We start from the raw sequence: 16,026 nt of genomic DNA, 5'->3' as shown, positions 1-16,026 counted from the left end.
ACAAAAAGTCACAGAGTTGCAATAGAGTAAAAGAATTCTATTGAAGTTTCTAAATCCAGGGTTATGGATAATTAGACCGAATTGGGGCTGTTACTGAGAAGGCTATATTAGCTGAGGGGTTTGTTTTTTTTCAGTTATTCCAAAAGTCATTGTAAAGAAACATGTTTCATCCTGAACAAGTGTCAGTGACATTAATTAAGGAAAACTAGTCAAGCAGAAAGAAAACTGCAGTGCTGTATTGAGTTGAAACTGGTTAAGTAAGTACTTTTCAGATCCTTCCTCTGAGGACGGCTTGCCTCTCTAGAAAAGTCTGGAATTTACAGTTCTGGAGTTCTGGAAAAGAATGATGTTGCCATTGTATGGCAAAAACAGCAAACATGTCTCCAGACAAAGTTCCTACTGTTTCAAATACATTTAAAATCCCAGACCTGTGGTCAAATCTTGCCTGATATATTCATAATTTTCACAAGCTGTAGAATGCATAACATCAGACCTCATTTCCAACTGTTTTACTGCTATTTATTTCACATAAAAGTAGATACACACACAAACACACACACTAAAATGTACACACCCCCACAAAGGCTATAAAGTGAGTTTCTGTACAACATGGATTGTGTGGAGAAAGTCTGAAACATTTCAGACTTTCTGAGCTTCTGGGCACTGCAAGATGAATGACAAGAATTTTATCCCAAGCAAGAGTTTCTGGGAGTTGGATTTCAAGTTTGTCATTCATCCTATTTCCTGGGATAATAGCTTCTAGATTAAGTGTAACTGCCCGTTGGTAACTGAAACTTGATTTGGCATTCTACCTCCTTACCAATTATCTTTGTGTCACTGCTCAGGGTGTCACTGAACAGGGTGGAGCCTATTTCTGTTAGTCTGCCAGAGTCATATTAACCTCATGGAGATAGTACAGCTCCCAGTCGTGGACTGGGAAATTTATTCTAAGTTTCCTGGTTCCTTTGCCACACATAGTGTGAATGTAATTGCCATTTATATTCCTGGCTTACAAGTGGATCCTGCTGTTTTGTATATTTTTGAAATATATCTCCAAAGATGCACATAGCCACGTTATGATACCTGTTGGGTATCTCCATCTACAGTTTCTCTAAATCAAATATTAGAATTTTCTGACCGTATGGAAAATATTTCTGGCTCTGTTAAAATGATTTCTGTTTCATTGATAACACAGGGAACTGCATAAAATCACAGAAATATATCTAGAAAGTGGTGTTTGAAGAAGTCCACTCAAAGACAAATTCTATTCAAACAAGCGGCCAGATTGCCAAGCATAGATACTGAAATACGGCATATACTTACATAACAAGCCAAAGATGATGATAATTGAAGACCAGTAGTTCAGAAGATTGTGTCTGACCATTCAGTACCCATAGATATATTCAAGGTGCTGATTAGTCTTCATGAAAGACAGTTATTTTTCTGGGATCCATTTTAGCATAATTACGCTTCTTCAGCTTCCATTTTCACCATATTTGACTTAGACAAAGCCAATCTAAGCACAGTTCCACAAAATGTGCAATTTCCATAGGTGTTGAAAGTGCCCTTGGAAAATTGAAAGTTCAGCATTGGTGTTTGATATCTTCTTTGCACCCAGTTAAAATCTCCCTCTTGATGGATCTGGGAATATTTAGGTCTAAATTTAGTTTTCCTCATTAATAAACAGCCATTAATAGGTAGAACCATGTTTCAAGTTTTCTGGTTTTGCTCTTCTGCTTCAAGACCTAATAATGATCATTATTATGGTATTTATAAAGCAGTTATTCTGTGCCATTAGCTGAGGTAAACACAAAGTAATCAGATCAGACACCATCCCTGTCACGGGGCTCACAGTCTAAGAGGAAGAGGGTGTATCTTATTCCCATTTTCCATTTAAGGAAACTGAGGTACGAGAGGCTAAGCGATTGCCCAAGGTCACATAACTGGCAAGTGGTGGAGCCCTGTTTAGAACCTGTGTCACCTGATTTTCAATCCCATGCTCTTTCCACTGCACCATACTGTCTCTTTAAGAAGAAATAGAAATTTGACAGCATTTTAAGGAAATTTTGTCTTATTGAGGCAGAACAATTCAGAAGTGTACCGTTCTACATGTGCTGAGTTAAGAGCAAGGAAAGAAGTAGGTCTAACCTGCACAGCCATGCAGGGCTGGCTCCACACAATATTCAAGTGAAGCAGCCCCATCAGAGCCTACCATCATTGGGTGGGGGTGGTAAACATTTATCAGGTACTGAAGTAATATATATGTTCAGGTGTATAAAATGCAGAAAGCCCTTTAGCTGGGATTACAACACTAGAAAGCTACCTACTCCATCCTGGTAACTATGGTGATCCAGAGCAAATCGCAATCCTCCCAAGCCCTACAGTTGGGCTCCCTCTTCCTAAATCCAGCATCTCAACTACTTTTCCAATGTAACAAATTAAATAGGATCTCCAAGTCTCCCAGCAATGAGGGACTTATACATGGGGCTCACAGTCTAATTATGAAGGAGAACAAGTATTGAATCAGCTCACTGTGGACAGGGAATGTGTCTGTTTCTTGTTGCACTGTACTCTCCCAAGTGCTTACTCCAGTGCTCTGCACACAGTAAGCACTCAATAAATATGACTGAATGAATGAATGAATCCCCATTTTGCATTTGGAAGAACTGAGGCACAGAGATGTTAAGTGACTTGCCCAAGGTCACTCAGCAAATACATGGCCGAGCTGGGATTAGAGCCCAGGTCCTCTGACTTCTAGACCCAAGCTCTTTCCACTAGGCCACACTACTTCTCAAATCCAACAGAAATTCCTCAAAGGAAGTGAAGAAGAACTAGTCCAAGTTGGCCTCTGTGTAACTGCAGTTGAGGATGCCAGACATTCCTCACATTGGAGCTAAAGAAGCACTATGCTACAATCAGGAAAGCCCCTGGAGAAGGTTAGGTCAACGGGAAATGTACTGATGAGAATTTTAGTAAAAGTAACATTTTCCAGCTTCCTTCATTTGCACTCAGAAACTCCCTTTGGAAAACCTTATCCCCAAATTCCTGGCCCCTCTACATCATTGAATAGCAAAGAGAACGTTGTGGCTTCATGAAAATTGAATCATGCACATTTTGGAGAGAGCCAATTATGGAAATTGGAATCCACAAAGTCGTTTTTAACATGGCTGCCTGTTTTAAATTCCTATAATCTTCTCATGCACGTTTATATGGACTATAAAGTCTGACCAGATATTATGTAAAAATGTCAAAGAGGCTGAAAGCAACCCTTGTCTCCTTCCCCCAATACATATTTTGATTTACACCTCTTCTAGCTTTATTCTGCTTCCACTGATTAGTTTGAATTTACATTTTCATAGCATCCAGCTGCTCTACATTCATGATTTACACTCATCCAATGTAATTAAAGTATTTGTTGTGGGTTTATAAGATGTTTTAATGGTCTATATTTCTGCATTTTGTGTCTCTCCTTTCCCAAATTTATTTTATTCATCAAGCTGTGTCCTAAAAAGCAGCAGAAACAATTACCTCTGAAGTATGTATGTATACTGCATGAATAAGGCTCACAGCGGATTTAAAATTTCCCTCCCTTGAATTAACAATTCAGTGCTGAAAATAAATGTCTCTCTCTTCAGAAATTAGAATATAATTACGCACAATAAACTACTTTAAATAATGACAAGGATCCAGCTTAAACCAACAAGAGCCAGGACATTTAGATGGAGGTTTGAAATTTTATCCTGTTACATTTGCCCTTTGGGGCCACAGTTGCTTCTAGGGTTAGGCAGTGAATTTGAAATCCTCACATGTTGCAGTATCTAGGCATGTTAAACTGAGCAAGAGGTCAATTCATTTTGTCTGTTTTATAGCATGAGAGCCCATCTTGGGCAAATGCTGTTTTCAGTTGCTTATATGTGACAAACAATGAACTTGATTTGGAGGAAGGGGCCATTTCCAGTGATAAGTGCCGCAATGGGACTTGTGGTGAAAACAGTAGGACAGTGTTGCCATCAAGCTCCTCATCTTACATTTCTCTGACTTTGTTCCTTCCCTCCCAGCTCTGAGCTTTTGTTCAGATTCTTCCAAACCGATGAAAGAGCTTTCTTCCTCTTGGCTTCCCATCTCATTCTTTCCTTCTTTTTTCAAGGTTCCCTTCCACCAGGAAGATGTTTTGTATCAGCCATTCTCTGACCCCACTCAACAAACCAGTCTGGGCCCAATCACCTAAAGATCAAAATGCCTAAATGTTCAGTTGGTGACTAAACAAACCATTGATCCCATCCTTAACCTAACCCTTAGCCCTCACTCTAACTCTAACTCAAATCTTAAATCTAACCCTAATCCCTAACGTATCTCAAAACCCTAACCTGAACCCTAATCCCAACCTTAATCCTAACCCTAACTTTAAACCTAGCAATGGTTTTCAGTGATTGAGGTAGTTGATGGGCAGTATTTTATTTTTGTAAACTCTATTGAAATTTGCAGCTGACTAGTGTTTGGTGATTTGTCTATCTCCCACTACACACTCTCATAATCACTGTATTTATCTGCACACGTTTATGTTGATTGTACTTTTTTCCTGTCTTATCTCTGCCATTATATTATAAATTCTAGATCTGGGACTGTTTCTAATCTTTACCATGGGCACTCAATAAGGACTTCTTGAAATAAAATAATCATTTAAGGAAAGATTAGGTGTAGTACCAAGGGAAATTTGTGAATTCCACATCCCATCACATATTTGTTTTGATGAAAGGGAACTACATAATAGAATTATATAAATATCTCTGATGTGTGAATAAAATTGTGGAAAGCTAATATTAATATTCACCTATAATTTTTGGTATGTTGGATTCTATTAAATGAAATTACATGAAGTTATTCAATGGGACCAGTTCTGCATATTAATTTATACTTGCACTGAACGGCCCGGTGGTTTAATTAGCACTGCTTTTTATGGATATTCAGTGATTTTAATAAGAACATGACCTCTCACATCATTCAGATTCAGACTTCAAGAGCAGAAAGGCTATCTCACCTCCTCTGAGGGAATCCACCCCAGAACCTCCAGGCTAAAATGAGAGGCAAACTCTTGATAGGGAGCTTTAGGAAGGTTCAAGCCAACCCCTCTGGTAGACTGTAAGCTCCTTGAGAGCAGAGATCTTGTTGTACCATCTCAAGCATGTAGTACAGAGGTCAGGCCACAGTAAGGGCTCAAGAAATAGTGTCGATTAATTTAGTAAATAAATATTTTGTTTATATCTAAGACTTAAGTCTGGTGCATGGAATCTAGCCCTTCTCTGTTCCCCTGCTCTTTTTTCCCCACTCCCTGCATGGACAGAGACTTGGATCCCTTGGATCCCTTAGGAAATGGGAAGAAGGGCTTTATTACAGTACTGTGCCCTGGGCCTCCTGATTGGGATATCATGGCACAATGGAGAACAGTTTGACTAAACTAACCACATGCACCCTACTATGACCTACCAAGTCCATTCCCACTTGGGTGGGCCCCTGGAAATGATCAGCGTGGCCTAATGGAAAGAACACAGGCCCGGGAGTCAAAGGACTTGTGTTCCAATCTCAGCTCCGCCACTTATCTGCTGTGTAACCTTGGGCAAGTCACTTCACTTCTCTGTACCTCAGTTACCTCACATGTAAAATGAGGATACAGTACCTGTTCTACCTCTCTGTTAGACTGTGAGCCCCGTGAGGCAAGGGAACTGTGTCTGATCTGTTTATATTGTTTCACCCCCAGGACTTAGTGAATAGTAAGCCCTTAAAAAAAAAATCATTATTATTATTGGGGGAGAGCCTAGACCAAACTCAAGAATATTTGGCACTCCTTTGCCAACTCCCTCCCCCCACCCCCGCCGCCAAACACATAACACCTACCTACTATGGAAAGAGTATGGGCTTTAGAGTCAGAGGTCATGGGTTCAAATCCCAGCTCTGCCACTTATCAGCTGTGTAACTTTGGGCAAGTCACTTAACTTCTCTGGGCCTCAGAGAAGTAAAATGGGGATTAAGACTGTGAGCCCCCCGTGGGACAACCTGATCACCTTGTAACCTCCCCAGCGCTTAGAACAGTGCTTTGCACATAGTAAGTGCTTAATAAATGCCATCATTATTATTATTATTATTATGGGAGACAGATCAGCTGAAAACCCAACAGTCTGTATCCGATCAGGCAAAAGGCCACTCCAAGCTTGGGTCAGACTGTTTCCCTAAAGCTGACAGCTCAGGTGGACACTTGGATTTGGAGGCTCAGTCTTGACCCGAGATGGGACTGGTATTTGAGAGAGAAGCACCACCCCAATCCCACATGAAGCTGCAGGGGTGAGGGGCCCACTGGGTCTTCAATGGCCTCCACATTCACCATCGCTACCACTGCCTCAGCCCTCCAGCCCTTAGCAAAAAAGTCAGTACACCGAGCTACTCTTGCCAAGACACAAGCCCAATTCTTTCCTCTCATACTGGTGTGGGAGATTCCCTTAACACCCCCGGGCCAGTCAAGTGCTGCCTCTATCTGACTCACATACAAATGCAATCAAGAAACATGCTAGGGGCCTGGAAGAGCTAAATAACTTAATCACTGGAATATTCAGGCTCAACCTGCTACTTTCTGCTCTTTTTTTGAGGAAAGTTCAAAATATTTCCTGGAGCTCGTAATTGGTGTTGACAAGGGACTTATTACATCAGTACAAGCTGGCATGTTGTCTTCTAATTGTTCCTTTGTTAATTAATAGTAAAAAGCAAATCCACTGCATATTCTCCTAGGTTCAGTAACTCAACAAAAATTTGTCAGTTACCAATTTCTTTTAAAGACTCTAAATTAGTTCAAGCAGCCCAAACACCGCTTTCATTCTGACTCTCACCACAAAATTCTCTATAACTTAAATCACATGATGACCCTCTCTTTGAGAACAATCCAACTTTGTAAAGAGGAATGTGAAAATTATAACTGCTTTCCTTAATGTCCCTGCCCACACACCTCCTTTACCAAGTCTAATTGATGATCACAAGGTTTCTTCCCCAAGGTTCTTGGGGATGCCTGAAAATGGCTTTTATTCAGTTCCCCGTGCCTTCTTCTCCCTTCCTATCAGCTTTAAGGCTCTCCACCAGCTGGCTCTGCTTTACTTTTCCAGTCTCTTCTCCCATTCCTCCCAAGCAAACCTCCTAATTGCTCTTCACCCTTGACTGACTCACCTTCCACCCCAGTTCTCATGTCTTTCTCTGTCCCCCCAACATTGGCTTTGCCAATCCCAACCCTCCCCTGCCTCCACATCCTGCAAAGGAGCTCCTGATTAATGTTCCCCTCCTCCCCCTATGCTCTGTTATGCCACCACATTGGCCACCATCACGTTCAAAGATTGCATTCTTTATTTACTTACATCTATTTCTTTTTATCTGTCTTCCCTCTTAGATTATAAACTTGCATTTTTTACTTCTGTAGCTTCCCAAATCACCCAGAATGGTAATCAGCGCTCAGTGAGTCACATGGTCAATGCTACTGATACTGAAAAAGTGTTAACCTCAATCCACTCCATCATCCTTAACGGGGCTGTTATTGGGATGTTAATCCTAGGGCTACGGTAAGAATCTTTTCCTCAGCCTTGCCTGGTGAGTCTATTAGAAATACATTGTATACTGGGTGGTAAAGTTACTCAATGGGGATATATATATATATATATATATATATATATATATATATATATATATATATATGTGTGTGTGTGTGTGTGTGTGTGCTCACGCGCGCAGTGCCCAACATTGTTTCTGGTTTGCAATTTAGTCTCCCGACCTTTCTGAAGCCTTTGATTGAAAAGGCTCCATCCTCACCTCCTCGGCCATCTGTAATTTAAGATTTCACAGCTCTGGTCTAAACGATGGGGCTGTTTGCACAAAAGCCATTTTCCCCTGGGTCACAATGAATAGGGTATTACTCAATGTATTACACAGCCCAGAGAGATTCCATTATTTATTCTAGTAGCAACTTTGCATTTTGATGGACTGTATTTATAGTCTGCCATACAGGATCAGCATCATCTTGCTTATGATGGACTGTGTGCTGATAGTGTTGGAAGGACAAGAACAAAAGCATTTCTAAATGGGGGAGTTGGTGGGGGGGAGGAGCATTACTTTCTCCATATTTTATACTGGGTAACAATCATTTTAGAAGCTAGAGCATTAAGTTCAGAACTTGCAATCTAAAAAATAAGAATACATTTTAAAGTGTTGGGTCCTCCGGTTACAATCAACACTAATTAAAGTCTTTTGAGGTTCTGGAATGAGGACAGTGGAAACTGTATTTATCTCAAGTAGAGGTCACTGGATCCAGTGTCCCATGCTGGGAAGAAAACAACCCAGAGACCTGGGGCAGTGCCTTCTAATGATAGACTCAACGAGAATCCATTTTGTTCTGTTGGTGCACACATATCTATTACATCTGACCAGACCAGAAGCCCCTTTCATAAACTCTTTCAGGACAAGTGATTTATAGTCATTCCCCATTATAAAGCTTCTTTTAGGCTTAATACTGGTATTACCTAGAGCCCTCGCTCACTTTAACATTACGTGGAAAAGTTTACTTTCATTCAAGCTTTGCCATTCCCCTCCCTTTGAAGTATTCTACTGACTTGACAGAGTGATTACAGCCCATTTTAATTGAGTGTACATCATGCCATCTATTTAGCACAGATATTGGCAGATCTGTTAACACGGGGTTTCTTTTTGTGAGTAGGGGGTAAATTAATCATATTTATTGAGCATTTACTGTGTGCAGAGCACTGTACTAAGCACTGGGGGGAATACAATGCAAGGGTTGATAGGACATGTCCCCTGCCTACAAGGAGTTACAATCTAGAGGGAAAGATCGCCTTTTGAAAATCAAGTACTCAATTTGCATTTGGATATCAAAAATGTAATTTTAAATATTTTCTTATTGGAATATATTTATACTGCTATTTTAATCTAAACAATGTTGTGTTTATCAATTTTTTGTCAATTTTGGTCAAGTCCCCCTCTAGACTGTAAGCTCCTGTGAGCAGGGAACATGCCTATTAACTCTGTTATATTGCATTCTACAAAGTGCTTAGTACTGCACAGTAAATACGATTGATTGAATTGTTGGGCTCTTGGGAAACTCTACTCCAGTTAGTCCTCTTTTGCTTAAACACTCCATTTTCATGGAAACAATTAAAAGTTCTAACCATGTCACAGTAGTAGTAGCGTTTAAGTACCCACTTGGTGCAGCGCACTGTCCTAAGGGCTTGGAAAGCAGAGAAGAAAGAAGTGACACATTCCCCACCTAGCTGTGGGAGTGAAGCCACATTATCAGTGTCAGTGCTGGTAGGGCTGGCCTCCGGCCTCGCCTCATCCCAGATATTTGATGAGATCTGAGTATGCTTCTAAGCAGAACCACTGCAAATAACTGCAGATGGGATCATTTTGAAGTCTATTAGTTATAATAATGATGGCATTTATTAAGCGCTTACTATGTGCACAGCACTGTTCTAAGCGCTGGGGAGGTTACAAGGTGATCAGGTTGTCCCACGGGGGGCTCACAGTCTTAATCGCCATTTTATAGATGAGGTAACTGAGGCACAGAGAAGTTAAGTGACTTGCCCAAAGTTACACAGCTGACAATTGGCAGAGCCAGGATTTGAACTTGTACTTCCCAAGCGCTTAGTACAGTGCTCTGCACACAGTAAGCGCTCAATACGATTGATTGATTCCCCTCCCCACAGCACCTGTATATATATTTGTACAGATTTATTACTCTATTTTACTTGTACATATTTACTATTCTATTTATTTTGTTAATGATGTGCATATATCTTTAATTCTATTTGTTCTGACGACTTGACACCCGTCCACATGTTTTGTTTTGTTTTCTGTCTTCCCCTTCTAGACTGTGAGCCTGTTGTTGGGTAGGGACCATCTCTATATGTTGCCAACTTGTACTTCCCAAGCACTTAGTACAGTGCTCTGCACAAAGTAAGCGCTCAGTAAATACGATTGAATGAATTTGAACCCATGACCTTTGACTCCAAAGCCACTGAGCCACACTGCTTCTCTTAGTTAGCTAGTTGTGGTATTTATAAATTAAGTGCCAAGCACTGTGCTAAGCTCTGGAGTAAATTTTGTATTCTCTCATTTTCGAAGTGTCTGAGATTTCCTGAAAATTGACCTTGCAGAAGGCTAACACTTGCCCTCTGCTATGAGCTATGGTTGGGTTGGGAATGCGAAATCTTGGACTATTTCTAAACTGGAAGGGATTCTGGGGAGAAAAGTCTGTCTACTTCACTCAGAGGCTGTTACGGATGTTGTGTGTAACTCCTTGTGGGCCGGGAACGTATCTACCAACTCTATTGAATTGTACACTCTCAGGCCCTTACTTGGCTCTGTACACAGTAAGCTCTCAATAAATATGTTTGACGGATTAAAGCACTTAGTACAGTAATCTGCATGCACACGGCAAATGCTCAATAAATATCACTGATATCACTGCAAGTAACAAGATATTAATCAGAAAAGGGAGTCAGAAGGTATTCCACATAACCCCAAGACAAATGGCCATCCATCAGGAGTTTGGTTTTGCTGCTCAGCTCCAGGCACCGTCACCTCCCCAGACAATCTTCTCTCCTCTCCCCCTTCTCATACTTTAAATAAGAGGGGCATTACCTCATCACCTGGGAATATTATCACTTTATCAAGAGCTGTATTTTTCATTCAACATACCTTCTCTCCAATTTCCATAATTTCCTTTGACACTTAAGAAGTTTTCCCTTTCCTTCCCTCTTAGTGAAATTTGCATCTCAATCGCTCCTCCTTATGAGAGCCTCAAAACCCCTTAAATCAGAGCATTTCTGAAAACATGAAAGAAAGTTCAGGACTGACTTTGCTCTTTTCTTGTTTACCCATTGGATTAGTGGTTTACATTAACCTCCAGAGTTTAAGGAGGAAAAAGCTACTTATAGAGAACTGATCTTTATCTGGGAATTAAATGATCTGGTGAAGCCGTAATTAGGATTTGAACTATCTGTCCTGGGGGGAAGACCAGGAAATTATGAAGCAGACATAAGAAGGGTGGGGCTCCCAGTGAGGGTGGGGGCCACTAGAGCAGTAATCCAAACCCCGAGGCATGGAGGGAGGGGGAAGAAAGGGGTAGGGTAAAGGCAGAGCAGAGAGAAAGGAAAAGAGAGAAAGAAAGAAAACAGAGGCTTAGCTACAGAGAGACAGAGGCGACTTTACTTGCTTTTGATCTGAAGCTGACCCTGCCTAAGATGCAGAGCTAAGAGGGAGGGGAAAGGGGAAGATAGCCCCAGTTCAGGAGGAATCTACTGTTATGCCTAGAACATGGAGGCCCAAGGAATCCATGTTGTAGCTCTCTTTGTGACGACCACGCTGTCAGGTCTCTGGACCAGGGTTGAGGAGGAAACACCATCATTTAATAATAATATAATAATAATGATGATGGCATTTGTTAAGCACTTACTATGTGCCAAGCGCTGGGGGGTGGGGTGGGGGGAGTATACAAGGTAATCAGGTTGTCCCACGTGGGGCTAACAGTCTTAATCTCCATTTTACAGATGAGGTAACTGAGGCACAGAGAAGTTAAGTGACTTGCCCAAAGTCACACAGGAGACAAGAGGCAGAGCGGGGAGTAGAACCCATGACCTCTGACTCCTAAACCTGTACTCTTTCCACTAAGCCACATAAACTTGTCCATGACTTCACGTCTTCCCCAGCAGATGGCCTTGAGTTTATCAGCCACCGGCAGCTGCTGCTGCCTTTCTCCATTCAGCTGCGAGGTGGGGTCTGTGGGATCCCACGAAGCCGTGCCCATTTTGGTTTGAACTGTATCAGCAGAATGCAGCACTGCAGCTCCAGGTGTAACCTAGTGGAAACAGCTCAGGCCTGGAGTCAGGAGACCCAAATTCTAATTCTGCCCCTGCCACTGGTCTGCTGTGTGACCTTGACAAGCCACTGAACCTCTCTGTGCCTCAGTCTCCTCATTTGTAAAGCAGAAATAAGACACCAACTCTCCTTCCTTCTTAGATTTTGAGCCCCATGTGAAACATGGACTATGTCTGATCTATCTTGTATCTAAATGTTCCAAAGAGCCAAATGCTGGGACCCTCTTCTCCTCCCAGAGTTCAGGCCTCTGGAGAGATTTCCAAAGGAAAAAGGCCCATTGCGTATTACTAGTGTCTATTTCAGGCCCAAGAGAGGCCCGAATACAAAAATTGAAATACAATCTTTACCCATAAAATAGAAACTGATCTGTCTGTAGCACAAGAACTGTGCTGGGTAGCTGACTTGGACAGTTAAAACTTGAGGACATCAAACATTTGGGCGTGGGCAAAAGATTTGGGCAACAAACCCCCAGTCTAACCCTTTTCCCATTGTTCAGAGAATTCCAAGGGGCAAAGGCCAAACCATGTCAAGAAAGAGTCAAGTTCAAAAAGAGTTTTGGAGGGCTCAAATCAAATGATCCTTTTCAAATGATCCTTTTCGGAAGAAGACATCTGCAGTTGTGCTCACTGATGCGTGTTCTCAGGAAAGTAACACTTTCCTCAGAATTATAAGAGGAGATAATCTCTGCCTGGAAAGGAACCTTTTTCTTTGTAATTAAAAACAATTTTATCCTCTGCTTTGTATTATTACAGATACATACCTGAGGTTCTTGAAATGGATGTATTCATTCCAGATTTGCTTTTGACATCGACCAACCAGCCAATCAACTGGTGGTATTTTTTGGAGAAACACTGTGTGCAGAGCACTGTGCTATGAGCTTTGGAGAGTACAACAGAAGCAAAATGCATTGTCCCTGACTTCCGAGTGCTTCTAAGCTAATGGAGCAGGCAGGCAAAGTTATTTACAAACAGAGGGATCAGGAAGTAAAATACCTGGTCTCCTTCCTACTTAAACTGCAAGCCCCCGGTTTGCCAGTAACTGTGTTCAACCTGATTATCTTGTATTTACCCCAACATTTAGTAGAGCACTTGGCACATAATAAACACTTAACAAGTACCACATTTATTAACAAGGATGTAATAGACAGGGCTCAAGTATGTCAAATTGAAATAGTTGAATAAACAGCAGAGTGAATAATTAAATATACATTATCTTAGGATGGATGCATAAATGCAAATACAATGGTGGCTTACAAGACTTAGGGAGCTATGGTGGGGGTGGGGGGGGTAGTTCTTATTTGCAATACCAGATAATAGAACACAGCTGGACTCAGCATTACCTATAGAGGATGCTTATGCCCAGAAAGAAGAGAGGTTCTTTGAGATTGAATGCAGTAATGCTGAGAAGCTGCCAAAGCTTTTGAATTCCATTCAGGTGGTCCTAGGTAAACAGAATGTTGAAGCTGCCTCAGCCGGGGTTGCTCGTAGCAACCCAAAGGGGACATCAATACCAGGTTTGTGGCAATTGAAAGTGGTTGTTTGGGCCACTTGTGTTTAAGGGGCAAAACCCAGGGGCCCCAGGACTATTTAAGCAAGAGCTGCAACCTCTTTCTTCTTTTGATCGGAGGAGGTGAGGGAAAAGGGCTGCTAATACCACCTTACTCTGGACCGATGGAACTCTCTGTGTGGATCAGTCTAGATGATGTGATGCTCCTCTGAAGTCTTTTTAAAAAAAGGTATTCTTATTTCTGAGTGCATAAGATGTGTAGATACAGTGCTGACTTGAGACATTTGACTACACAGAGGTAGGGCAATGGTTTTGCTACCCCAAAGCAAGTGATACTGACTGTGTTGTCTGTCATCTAGTGTAAATAAATATCACAAAGGTCCACCCAAATGTGGCAGAGCCCTTGTTAAGAATATAATAGTGCTTTTTTGTTTGTTTTTTTTTTAAAAAAAAACAAACGACTAGGGCTCCCTGAAGACAGGGACCATGTCTACTTTTGGGTTCTGTGGCAGGAGAAATTTATTCAATCGTATTTATTGAGTGCTGTAAAATGGGGATTAAAACTGTGAGCCCCACGTGGGACAACCTGCTTACCTTGTATCCCCACCCCCAGCACTTAGAGCAGTACTTTGCACAGTGTAAGTACTTAACAAATCCCATCATCATTATTATTATCATCTTCTCTTTCAACTCTTAGCTATGTTTTAACTACCAGTTGATATGTGCTCCCTCCCTCATTAGATATGAGTTCCTTATGGGGTTAAGAGACCATCGTTTTACCATTTCTGCATGTTCCCTCAGTGCCTAACACAGGGACTCGGTTGATACTTTCGATACCCACGCTGCGTCCGTGAACTGTGAGTTCTCTTTGGTTGAACCAGGTCGCTCCTGAGGTTGATTCTCTCCAAGCATTCCCCTCAGGGCTCCCACCTTCATTTAAACCATCTTGGCAAGGAATGACCTCTGACCTCCAGGGGAGCTCAGAAAATCAGGCCTTTTCAGGTTTCTTCCTAAGAAGAAGGGACTTGCATCCCCTGCTTTCCTGTTACAGAAGGTGGGGACAAGGTGGAGATAGATGATCCTTCAAATGGCTTGGTTCCCAGCAGCGGAGTAGGACTTAAAAATTGGGCCACACACTAAAGAGCCTGGTTCCCTCCACCTACCTCTGACTTTTGGTGTTCACTGAGCCCCAACCAGGCACTTCTCACTTTGTCCATTCCAAGGGCACTCTGTTCTCTCAATCTGAATGAAACAGGGATCTGGACTTTTCTAAACCCGGAGGAGTGGCCATTACTAAAAGCAACTGTAGGTGAGTTGGGAACAATTCTTAACTCTAGTTCCTCAGAAGTAGGAAGCAGAGTAGCCTAGTGAAAAGAGTATGAGCCTGGGACTCAGGGGACCTGAGTTCTAATTCTGACCCTCCCACTTGTCTGCAAGGTGACCTTAGGCAAGTCACTTAAATTCTCTGTGCCTCAGTTACCTCACCTGGAAAATGGGGATTAAGACTGAGCCCCATATGACATGTGGACTGTGACCAACCTGGTTAGCTTGTATCTACCCCAGGGCTTTGTACAGTATCTGGCTCATAGTAAGTGTTTAATTACATTTTTTAAAAATCCATGTAAGCCAAATGCAGATGTGGAGGGTGTTTTGCACTTATATGTGTAGCTGTGGAAGGTTTGTACATAAGGAGGGTGGGGAACAGAGGGAGTGGAGAACTGGAGAGAAGGAGAACTGGAGAGAAGGAGAAAAAGAGAGTGTGTGCACTGTGTTATATAAAAAGCCCAGTCCAAGGGGCTTACTGCAATGCAGTTTTACATAAAGGCCTGTAGGAGCAACTAGAATGTTATTAGACCATAAAAGCACATCAGGCTGATTTATGGTTTCTGATCAAGGTTTCTGTGAAAATTACTCTGCATCACCAGCTCAAGGTGACTGCTACCATTAATGTGTGGAAAATAAATGAGATAGGGAGGCTGATATCAGAGGAAGTAAAAGGAATAGCTGAGCCAGTTTATACAGCACAGGCTTCCTATTTTGTTTTACAGTGCAGAGAAGACTGTCATCAAAATGATTGCTCTGGGGCAGAAAAGGCAATTCTTGATAATTAGATCTTATGGCATGTCACTGGCATCTTTTTCTATCCAGTTATGAGGATTATCAAGGTAGTGTGTCTCCCTGCTACCTGGCATTCCCTTCTCCACTCCCCAGTAAACATTTTCCGTTCTGAAGCCCCCCAGATTTTGGAAATAAACAACATTCTCCTATGTTCCTATGCCATTTTTCTGTTGGGGATCAAAGCAGAAGACCTTTCTGCAGGAGGAGACTCCAGGAATATTTTATGTCCCATCTGATTGCAGTGAAACACTTCTGCCCTTCATAGCTATGTCTCGCTTCTAATTTATCATTAAAGCAGTTTAGAGATAGGAAGGCGGGCTGTTTGTTTCGATACAAACCAATGCCATACATCAAAAGATTCTAATTCAAGATAGTTCTTGTGAAATATTTGAAATCTGCTGTGTTGACAGGTAACATTTTCCATGACCTTTGGGGTTTTCAGCTCTCTAAGTCTCCTGCCTCCCTGTTGCCCCTGTGCTTCTG

This window comes from Tachyglossus aculeatus, chromosome 14 (assembly GCF_015852505.1).
Source record: "Tachyglossus aculeatus isolate mTacAcu1 chromosome 14, mTacAcu1.pri, whole genome shotgun sequence".
In the NCBI taxonomy this organism is placed as follows: Eukaryota; Metazoa; Chordata; class Mammalia; order Monotremata; family Tachyglossidae; genus Tachyglossus; species Tachyglossus aculeatus.
The sequence above is the reverse complement of the archived record's forward strand: the minus strand, read 5'-3'. Positions refer to the sequence as shown.